We start from the raw sequence: 12029 nt of genomic DNA, 5'->3' as shown, positions 1-12029 counted from the left end.
CTGTGAAACCACTTTTGTTGTAAAGACAATGAAGAGTCGGTCTTTTCGGGTTGTCAACACCACTGTCCTTAATCAATCATAAGGTTGAACCACTAGAGTTTTACACTGCCTACGCTAAACAGCAACGCGAAATGCAATCCAAAGGGCACATAGTCGCGGGCTTTCTGGCTGGCTTTTCACTTCTCATGGTTTAAATCTCCGACCCGGAGACAAAGGTATGTGCACGAGGTAGTGCTTCCGGGGTTGCTTTGACAAAAGTTCTTACCGAAACCAGTTCTCAGGAGGTAGGGCGAGGTGTGCAGTATCTGTAGTGATTAGACTGATGCCCGTCAAATATGATCGGAGCCCAATCTGAGCCCGCTACTTTTGAGAATAGCATCCCTCCTGCGAAGCAGTATTCAAAATATTGCACAGATTGAGGTAGCTGTAGCGGCTCGAGTCCTTTGATTCTCATTGAAGACGATTCATGTTCTTCTTGATAGTGTTGTAGCATCGTATATGAAACTAAACGTGTGGTTGAATCGCCGGTGATCGACCAGAAAAGGATATTCTCTGAGAAGGGAGACGGACTGTTGCTTCTCGCACAGGTTCCCCGATAGATGGAGATCATCCGAGGCTAGGATCATAGTATGTAACTGGGCTTCTGCTTGGATGCTGTATTGCAGGATCCAAGGATGGGCCCCTTCGCGAGACGTTTTATGTTGGGCTAGCATTTCACCATTCGGTTGGGGTTTCAAGGGTCTGTCTCTAGGACATGCAACCTCATTGCCGGCGTCCGATATATGTCTTGGTTTCCTTGGACGAGAGCAGCGGAAGATGGTGACGTGGCCACGATGCGTGCTACTTGCATTGTCCTCAATTTGCTCGTCCCGTTTTCTTCCTCACCCTGGCCTGGGCGCCCGCTAAACTGTCTATGGTTATCGGGTGATTCTGAGAAAAACCGTACATGGTTTATATCCATGCTCTCCTGACAAGCAGAAGACCCCACTTATCAATGAAACTGGATCGGCTTCCAGTAGTCGTTCTCGGATCTTCCTTCAAGACCCGACGTCTCATGATGATGAGAAACTCAGGCTCCTTAGGTCTCCAACAAGCAAGTTAAGATGGAGGCGCAGGAGTCCTGACAATTGCCTGTCTATGCCAACTCCACTATGCCATGAGGTACGTAACCCTTCTTACTTTATGACGACGAGCTCATTTAGAGTCTTAGGTTGAGCTTGCTAAGCATGAGCACATCTTCGTCGAAGATTTTTGCCTGCGGTTAACCTCCAGACGTACACACTCTGCTAACCGAGGGCTCTGACATTTAGCATTTGCCCAGCGGCTATCACCCAGTTGTTGAGCATAGGGTTATCACTCGGGTATTTGAGGGCACAAAATGAAAACCGAGTTGACTTTACACCTTCGACTTGTCGACCATCGCGATGCCCGCACTTCTTGCACTGCCCGGGATGAGGCCACCCTGCTCCACTCCATGATCTAAGCGTCACGAGGGGCTCATCTCTACAAGCGCGGGATCGCAGTCCAGGCCAACTCTCTTAGAGCTTGCATATAGTATTATCTGTGTAGAACCTGTTGGTGTGACCGATCCTCAGTGGCCTTCATTGGATTTCGAGATGGTGGGACCATAGGTCGTGTGGATTTCTCTTTATGCAAATATTAATGTCCGCCAAGTGGATTTGCGTCAGAATCAGTTCTGTCTCCGGCGGCATACAGCTCCGGGCTAGTCAAGTAAACCCGCAAGTTCGTTTGAAATTGGAGAGGGTCGACTCCGTTGAGGCGATGTGGTGTTGTCATGTAATTAGTCAAGATGCTAGTGCTCGAGGCGTTTCCGCTCTTTCCTTCCTTCAACGTGTGACAATAGTTGTGCTCGCATCCAACACGACTTGTCGCGGTTGACAGAGGTTCCTCTAGACAAACCCAACACCTGATATCTGTGATATGTGTTTCTACCCTGGCATCCTGGTGATGAACATTGGGCTATATCCCAGGTGTGGCTAGCTAATGTACCAACCTCGTCGCGTGGATCGGTACCCTCTATGCTTTGGATTCCAGGTCGTCCATATTTTATACTCCGCCGGTTTTGGATAATGTCTCGGGTCCTTTTTTAAAAAAGGCATGCTGTTATTCTGGACCATCAGGTTTCGTAATGATTAGATTTCCGAACTCGCAGAAGTTGTTTTCTCTGCGCAGTTGCCAGGAGATCCACAGGCACTTTATATATGTGGTATACGAGGGCTGCGGAATCTTGGCCTCTTTCATCCATTCGCCGCATGGAGCGGCAAAACCTTCTTACCGCGGGAGGTGATCGCTTGCCGCTTCAGACTGTGTTCTCATGATGCGTGTATGGCGGGCTGTCCGGCTGCCTATCGTGCGGTAAATACCTCGTGGCAGGCTTCTTGTCGTCTGCCGGGGACATTCCTACGATTACCAGAAGGGGAGATTTCTCAGCAAAGCTCGGGATTTCTGCGGAGGGTTCACTCTATAGCGATTATTGTCGTCATTGAACAAGCTGCGAGCCAGCATTCTCCGTGAGCTTGGAATTCCATTGTCCGTCAAACCCGTACCTTTCTTCTCTGTACGAGTAAGAGATGGCAGAGGGTCAAGGCTTCCGGCCTCTTCGGCGAGGACGCGGTCATTCGACTCGGCCTTAAGGGTGGAAAAGAAAGAGGGACGTCGAAGTAGCGATATCGGAAAGCTGGGTAGAGACAGGTTAGACCGCATGGGTGTAAGTGAAGAGGGGTGGCTTACAACTTGCTCGGCGCCGACATTATCCCATGTAGACGATTGCTTGCCCTTGTCGAGGCGAGGCTGGGCGGTGGCAGGCTGGGTGGTGGGCTGGGCGGTGGTAGGCTTCGCAGAAAGGATCTTGCCGGTTGGCTTTGTGCTCTTCTCGGACATTGCAGGTGTAGAGTCCGCACTCTGTGCGCGGGGCTCGGCCTGGGGAGTAGGCGAGTTGGAGTTTGAAGGTGGAGCCATCTGGCGGAGCGGCGGCCAGGAAGAGTCGGGAATAGTCAGAAATGATCAGAATGGTCTGCAAAGAGTTGAGGAAGGAGAGAAGACCTGGAATGGAGGTCAATGAGGCTGCTTGATCGGATGCGGACTTCATCCTGGCCATGACCTCGATGGAATTGTCATTGGATGTGGAGCCTTAGAGATAGCCAATCTCAGTGCACGACTGAATTTTGAGTCAGAGAGGAATATTCGATATATCGAAGGTCTCCATTTCGTGAAAGTCATTTGTCGACCCGGGCTATTTTTGTTGACCTATCGGTCCTTCCCTGGTCACAGAGGTCATCGCCCTTTACCACCTCCCGGATTTTGCAAAACAGGTGTGCCAGCCGGCTGGATAACTACACCCGCCGCTGGTCTGAGTATCGACATGTGCGAAGGGTGCTTCGCCTGCTGGTTGCAGCTCTAGCTTTGTTGAGTTGAGAGCAACCGACATATGTGCTTTAAGCTTGACACTTACCACAGCGAGGCAGAAATCTTTCCTAGGAACCGTGTTGGTTATTCGCAGCGAGCATTCCCTTGCCTGCTCGTCAGACACATATTATCCAGCCCCACTTCTTATGCGCAGTCACGGATTGGGAGTGGACTTATACTTCAGTCCATGAGCCATCTTCCCTGGGCCGCCGGTTCAAAAACGGCAAAGATTGCTTGGCGCCGGCCATGGCTCCGCGAAAAATACCCACCGCATATATGATGGTACGGAAGGATATTTCAATATGGTGTCCTTCACCGATGTAGAACGAACCGAAGAAATCCCGCTGCTTGGACCAAGAATCAACACGGGTAACCCACCGGTCATATCATCAAATTAAATCGTCCTGTGTTCTGATCATTCCGAGATATTGTTCTGCTCCAAGATGCGGCCTATTGTAAAGCCAAAGTACGCATCACATGCAGCGCCTGACGCATCGCCTCCCATGTCACTGATAGCTGACACGATGGTCATGCTATACCGCTGGATTGAATCCAGGAAATCAAGATTTGAGAGCCATAAAGGCGCTGATCCAAATTCTCATGAGTACCTGGTCGTATAAGCCGAGCTTTCTGGGAACTGACAGTGTAGGGACAGAATCGAAGCTCAGTCCTGCACAGACAAAGGAGCCATCAGTTGGCATAGAGTCTTCCGGTAGACCACTGTACAAGGCATGTGACAGACTCGTTCCTACTCACCGGAGTTGAGCGCACCAGCAGCCGAGTCTCAAGGTCCTTGGTAGGTAGGGGCTTCAGCCAAGAAGTAGGTAACAGTTCTCAAAGCAACTCCTCGTTTCACCTCCCGCGATGAAGCCCCAGATGCACATGATGAATAATCTCGACAATGGTCTCTTGAGGAATGGGCACCGTCGGCCCCTTCTCGGCCGGCCACCACGTCTTTTTTTCATGTCCTCGTCTATGGCCTCTTGCGCCTGAAGGGGGTTTCCTTCGTGGATGTATGCGCCGTTTTCGTATTTGTCGTAGAAACAGTCGATCGGTTGGTCCGGGTCCCTGGTCAGCGGTTATTACCGGACTTCCGGCAAACCGAGCACGTGCCGCTCGAACGCGAACGTCTTATTTACCCACTCGGTCTCCGGTAGGAGGGACGTGACACCCAGGTACTCGGGACCCAGAGTCATCGCGAGGGGCTTAGAGGCTGAATCTTTCAGCGTTCTAACGTGACTGGGGACGATAGGGGCGGAGGACGGCGGAGAACGACCGCAGCTGTGTCTGAGAGGTGACCCGACTGTCTGGGGTTGAAAAGAGCTGTAGAGGAATGTTGATGGCTGTCAGGGCTGTCAGGGCTGGAAAAAGCTGTTGACAGCTGTAGGGGCTGGTGGCATTCCTTTGTCGGGGAATTGATAGGATTGGCGGGCTCCTGCTCGATAGATTGTGGCCGGTAAGGGCAGGTGTGCCCGATGAGCCGTCAGTGACAACGAATGCGATACGAGTTTTGGTACCTTTGTTGGTTTCTTGCCAAAGGCCTGATGATCGGCTCACCTATCGGTAGAATGAGTAGCTGGGAGCTTGGCCTGACAGACCGACATTGTAGAAAGCCCCTGTGACTTCATCGCCATGTTACTCGTCACAGGTACCGGGTTCTTCGATCAACATGTAGTAATTGGCCGAAGTCCGAACATTAGCGCAATTATAGAATTTGATCGATTGCAGGATCAAGACCATGATGCAGGGTCATATAGCCACCAAGAGTTTTCTTGGGCACCCTTCAAGCAAGGACAGCTCGATCATCTCGTCTGCTCATTTCAGAATGGCTAAAATGAACCGGTAGCACGGCGACTAGACCATCAATCAGGCTAGGAAAGGCGGCGTGGTTCCTGAGCCAATTCCGTGCTCAGAAAGTCCTCTTGTGTCCTTATCTGTCTCTGACACCACCAGCCATCCACAAAGGGCCCTTTGCAATATGGTGTGAGCTAGGCCGTGCCTGTTCGGGGCCATTGTCTGGCTACTTGAAGTTGGTCAATTGAACGTCAATGCCAGTAGCAGAATGGGAGGCTGTAGTGCCGATTTAGGTGATTGGTCAATTACATGGACCGGTCCATAGGTGACTTTGGTGAACACCTGATTCCCGCCAGTTTAGATGAAGAGTTCGAATTAGGGCTCAGTGTTGAATCCGCCGCGGGGAGCTCATCAAGCCGGCCCATTTGAGAGCATTCTCGGTCACCGCGCAGGCTTGAGTTTTCCAAGAATTCTTGCACTGAGTCACTTGGTTTAATTCGGGAGTGAGGCAAAGAATCTAGCTCTTCTCCCCAAACGTGTCGTCATACTCTATGATGATGATAGCCTCGACTCAGCCACTACATCTGGCACCAGAGTTAGATGAACCAGGGTTGTTAGCCACGCCGATGAACAGGAAGATCCCAGTAAATGAAAGCAACTTCCAACATGTCCGACCAGGCTAGTGTCTGTGGAGGACCGTGGAGAAATGGGGATGGACAGACAATAAGAAGTCAGCACCACGCTCGATAAGTTGGTATAACTTCAATATCTGCGTGTAAATTCATCCTCAGAGAGACAGAATAAGTGCCATTCTATGAAATGCTCTTCCGAGATAAGGGCGGCCGCCTCTGAGCCATTCGGTGTCCAATCTCAAAAGCCTGTCTGTTTGAGATTTCGGGTAGCATACTCTACCCAAACCAGCGGCCAACTTCTTGGTGATTCCTCTGGTCGATAAGGAGAAGAAATTTGCAGAGACTTCTCAGCATGATGGTTCGAGTTCGTGGCGTAGGCCAGCAACTTGCGCACTAGCCGTCAAGCTTCCGGCGAGTTTCGTCTAACTGCCACTGTTGATGAAAATATCGCCCATGCTATTCGTTGGGAACCGTGACTCGATCGATTGACATCAGTACTATGATTTCCCTAACAGGGATCGAGCTATTAGGACCATGGAGGTCTGGATAATAAGAGAAATATGAAGGGGAGACTTCCAGGTTCTTTGGCCCAGCAATTCAACTTTGCAGCTCTGACTGTGAGCTCAAGGCCACTCCTCGTGATGTTTTGGGCTATAAAAAAGCCTCCTCATGGATCCACCCGGCCTTTCTTGGACATTAAGGCTAAAAGACAGGGGAAGACCATTTTGCACGACACTACGTCCAGTGAGATCGATGGTTGCGATGGGTCTCCACTTCGGCACGCAGAGGCTAAGAGCTTTCTAGTAGGTGTAATCTAAGATTGCATGTAAACGTTGATGTTCCAAACGTGATTCGCGGGTGAGTGGCTTGTGTGGACGAGTTGTAGATGTTCGCTTGCAGAGGGCGTTTGTTCGTCGCAGGTGATTGTGCCGATGACCAATCATCCAACTCGCAAGCCACGCCCACTCACCCACAGTCCTGCTTGAGCGTAGTTGTATAGACCTTCATTTGCTCTAAATCACGGCAAGAACGAAGGCTTATAGTCGTAATGTTGGAAGGTCGATAAATGTCACAGGTACTGCGACACTCGAGGAATGAGTGTCATCTCATCAATCCTGTGCATCTATCATAGATTCATCGACCTGCTACAGAGTAGGCGCCGGCTTTAGACAATACTGGATTCGTTTTTTTTCTTCCCACTAGGAAGGCTCCAGTAAGTTTTGGCGCCCGCGCCCTGGTCACGCAGTTGAAATGCGAGAGAGGACTGCTCTTAGATTGCAAGCGACCGTAAATCCGAACTCCTCCAAGCCGTTCGCTCCAAAGTGTTTGCGCCTGCCCATATTCTGGTCTGTGGTATGAAAAGTGTATATCGGCAGGAGGAGGATGTGGCACCGCGGGAATCTATCAAGATTTAGGACCATTTCATGGCCGCGCTAGGAAGCGAAAGTGGTCAGCGCATTCGACAGCCACGCACCAAGGGAAGTAATTCACGGGAAGAGGGGATCACTTACCAGCGGATGTATTAGCTTATTGTAAAAGGCCAAGACCCCATAATTGATCAGAGATGGGCGAGCTGGGAGCAATTCCCTGAACTGCAGGACAGCGGATGCCAGCTCGCGGGCGCCAGTTGCAAACAGATAGCGCAGCTTCGCCACAGACATTCAATATCAGGCACCATACGAGAGCAGAATGCAGACCGTCCTAGCTTTGGAATGAAAAGAACGTGTGCAATGAAGCCCGCATTAGAGAGCACAGTCCATGCTGCACTGTATCGATAGCCTGAGTAGCATGCAGTCTCACTGCATTCTGCAATTGAATCTTGCAAATGCACCAAAGCGGGGTAGTGAAACTGCCTCTCATAAACTGTTTGTGCCATAGGTTCAGAATTCCGGAGAGCTAAATGTCTTGCAAAAGTCAATCGTCTTGTTGGCATTCGCAAAACTGTTGCGTCGGTTCCCACAAACCTAGACAGGTGCTGCTTAAGAAGCTATATCTTGAGGTTTCACAGTGAAAGGCTTTAGCAGCATTTCAAGGCGCGAGCGTTGGCACAATGATGATGGAACCAATTTGATCGCGAGCCTGGATGGTGTCAATGTGAAACACGGCCGTACTCATAGTTTCATTTTGTCGTGGAATTTCACCATTGATTCGACGTAGGAGGATGGTTGTATCCCTGAAGATGCTGGTCAGTCATCCAATCACCGTGGGGAAAAGGGTATATAAGATCTTACTTTAGCATTGTCCATGTCTCAACCTGTGCTTAAGTATAGCTCAGAACCAGGCTTTGCAGGGCCTAGATCGATATTGTACTTGTTGAGGGTAATCTCGGAAGTAGACTTTGCGAACAGGCAGTCTGTCACGCTCAGCTTTCAAAGATCATGCCGGCACGCAAAAGCAGAAGAGGCCACGCAGTGCATTCCTCCGGTCCCTGTGAAAAAGCACCGAAAGACCATGAGCTAAAGGAAAGGCACACCTTGATGCTGGCACTGCTGGCACATTGCATCGGTCTGTATTACCAGTCTTTCAGATCCAATTTTCCCAAGGCTATATAGCTTGAGTGCATCCGAACCCATTGCTTCAACATGGTCTTGGTGTTCCTCATCATGCCAACGGTTGAGACTCGCCAACCAGCGACGTCCTCCGCCTTCTCCACACACTCTCTGAGCTTTTCCACATCACAGTTCAGGAATACCGCCCACCATAAGCAAGTTACAGGCTCGTGGAGTCTTTGACAGGGCCTTTGGGTGCCGACGATGTTTCTCGGACACCTGGTTCAGTTCTCAGACTGTGTTCATAGCTAATTTCTCAAAGGGAATCGGCCGATGCCGATCGGCAGAAATGTAATCTGTCATCGAGGGGAAAGGGTATCAAATCCGCGGCCCGTTGAAGAGACTGAGGCAAAGAATAAGGACCAGTAAAGCTCCAGTTGTGTTAGGCTAAAAGTCACCCAACTTTCTGTTTGCCGTACCCGTACATCTGGTTCTCTTGTGTCTTGGGGGCCTCGCATAAAGAGACAATGGTTAACAATATATTGTATACCGAAGCAAAACCCACCCACCCGTGAGAAGGTGGAGTATCACAGGAAGAGCAGTGCGGAAGTGTACGGCATCTACCGTGTTGGTCGGGCTTGTTGAATGGATTTCGTTTTCTCCACCTCAGAACTCCATGTCGTCTTCAAGGCGGCGAATAGTGATCTATCTTTTGAGTAACCTGGCGTCGTAGGTATAAAAGCCGACGCGGCTGTTGATCTGTCGTCGCCTCAAGGTGTTAGATGTGACGTATCGAGATCAAGGATGCCGGACGAATCGACCATCGTGGTACCGGAGTAGATGCTTGATGTACTCCTGATATCTCATGCGCACACAGCGCGTATCGAACCTCGCTTTACTTTGCGGGAACAATGTCAAGATGCCTAGGACATAAGAGGCCCAGATCGGTCAAACTCAGACGTTTTGCACTGGTCATACAGCTACTCAAGGGCGGCCTGGTCTTGTGACTCTCTGACTGGCTTTCTCCGAATGAGAAGCCTCAATCCTTTGTACCCGAAAGTGAGGGTAATCCCAACGAGCAATCTCAATTTCGCTCTTTGAGAAAGAGGATATATCCCCGTACCTCGATTGTGAACAAGTGATTGTTCTCCCAGCTTTTCCATGCCGATTAGTTTGATGCAACAGATGGAACAGCAGGTGGAACATGGCACAAGAACGGCGTAGAGAAATTCGGACTCCAAGAACCAAATTGAGTGAGGTAATGAGATCTCACCGGATGAATGGAGAACTATAAGTAGGTGAGAAGAAATTGCACATTCTCATGGCCCAATTTTGAACCACTGGAAGGGATTTTGAGTCGATTATCACGTCAAAAAGTTCCAAAGCAAGATTGTGAAGCTCAAGCGTGAACCGAGTCCCACGAGCAATGTCTTGTGCCCGAGATTTAAGCACCGACTAGATCAGAAGCATGGGTCACTTGCCAACGCCGCGACAGGCATAAAACGGGATTGACACCGGGGGTTCCAATCACAATGTCGATCGGACTCTTTGCAATCTCCAGCATCTCAGGAGACGGATACTGCGCAGGACAGAAAAGTCCGATACCTGACCCCTCGCAGAGAGAGACAGTGCCAAGTTTGCCTATTGGATGACCTTTTCCCTAGTATCGACCAGATACAGGATTTTTCTTTGGCCTTGATTGCTTACATGCCGAAGAATACTTTCCAGGAGAATTGGATCAAGCATGAGCAGGATATATAAGAAAGCCAGACGGTGGGGTGTCAAAATCAACCTGGGCTCGCACACACAAGTACCAAGTGACCTTCTGCTCAGCCTTGAGAAGAATACCAGATGGAGAGAGAAAATTATCTCAGCTTCCAGACGGTCGCGATGTGGTTTCAGTTCTGTGCTTGCTGGTATTCAATCTACGAGCCCGCGCTGCCGTGGTTTGGCACCTTCACGCTGAAGCTGTCGGCGTGTTTCAGTAGCTCGGCATATCGTCATTTGCTGGAGCATCCACTCTGGTTGCTGTGACAGCTGGCTTTTGTGTTTTGCCACTACTTATGGCGTTGCTCAGATGAAGCAAGAGCATGCAAGACTCTGTCGACTGACCGAAATTCGACATCCAACTTTGGTGGAGCTCGGTCGCCCCTGACCCCAAGATCTGTGTCTTGGTTGATAACCAGGCGGTCTCAAAGCCTTGAATTCATGATTGTAAGTCTCATATTTCTTGAAAAAGGAAGATTTTGAGGAGCACTTACCTCAGTGAGCCTCTACAAGTTCCTGGGTGGCAAGTCCTTCTCCCGAAGAACGACTGAGGGGAGGTGAGCACGACGAAGCGGTTAGTGTTGGGCTTGGCGCAGAGATACCCTTCTTCCTCAATGTACTGGAGGTCTTCCTCTCGCGGAGCCGAGCAGAGCGTCTGCGGTGGTGGAACTTCATCTGAGAGCCATGAGCCGTGTCATAAGGGTGAAACGCCCAGACAAGCCTCGTTGCATCATGGAACGGAAGCTATCTTGTCAGGGAAGATCTGGCTGCCCACGCCGCTGACTTGGAATCTTCTTTGAAGAATATCAAGTTCGGTCGTAGCCATAGGCCCAGCCTCAGGCTCCCAGGACGAATGTCAGCCTTGGTCTGGAGATAGATACATTTGACTCAGCTCAGACCGGGTCAGATAGAGAGAGGCTTCTTCAGAGAGCGAGCATCGCTCATCGCTCTCAACCCCCCCAGGAATGAGGATTATGAGAGATAAGTTCGGCACAGAAGAAGAGAGAACAACTTTCGTAGTGAGAAGTTGAAGCAACTTGATGACATGACTTGATGGAAACAAGTGAGCTGAACAGATGTGGATGTGCTAGAAGAAGGTAGGCTTGGTTGAAGTGGGGTTGACGAAAGAAAGTGAAGCTGGATAGAAGTAGCCTGATATGACAGAAGGAGGTTTGATACAAGGAAGTGAGTGTTGATGATGAAGAACAAGTTAAGAAAGAAGTCAAGCCATGAGATAGACCTCAGCCTTGACCAGAGATGGAAGGGTGATCATGAAGTTGAAGAGAGGAAGGATGGTTGTTGGTGGAAGGAAGGAAGAAGAAAGGAAGAGAAAGGGCGAAAAGAAGGAGAAGGAGGAGGTATTTATGCCTGAGGGCGAGCGAGGGCGTATGCGGGTATTCACCGTCGTTGCGCAATTCACACGCATCAATGCGGTGATGCTTAACTACATCGGCAGTATTCCCATTGTCGGGCTCCAGGCGTTATTCACCGCCTTTTACAGACATTAACCCGACATTGAGACCATGCAATTATTTGGGCGGCCATTGGCTATTCAATGCGCTGCCATGCGGCTCGACACTGGGCCAGTGTGGCTCGGCGCAGGGCCGGGTGCGGCTGGTGAGTCAAGAAGTGGGAGGTGCACAGTTGCCCTCCTGGGCTGGGAGAGACGGGAACGGGTGGGAGTGTTCCTATGTAGCAAACAGTTGTGAAAGACTGTGGCAGCTGCAGTGGGTAGGTGCATGCCTTGAAAGATGTGCATCTTTCGTCTACCTATTCTCTGGGGGTTGCTTTCCGGACAAAGGCAGTTTCCATATGTACACTTTGAACCTTCTGGACTACACTATGTGTCGCTCTTGATTATCTATCTAACATAGAAATGAGTCCAGAGAAGCCAAAGAACTAGGATGACTGTGTAGTGGAG

Source organism: Aspergillus japonicus, assembly GCF_003184785.1.
Source record: "Aspergillus japonicus CBS 114.51 unplaced genomic scaffold BO86scaffold_6, whole genome shotgun sequence".
Taxonomy (NCBI): Eukaryota; Fungi; Ascomycota; class Eurotiomycetes; order Eurotiales; family Aspergillaceae; genus Aspergillus; species Aspergillus japonicus.
This window is presented reverse-complemented; position numbering follows the sequence as displayed.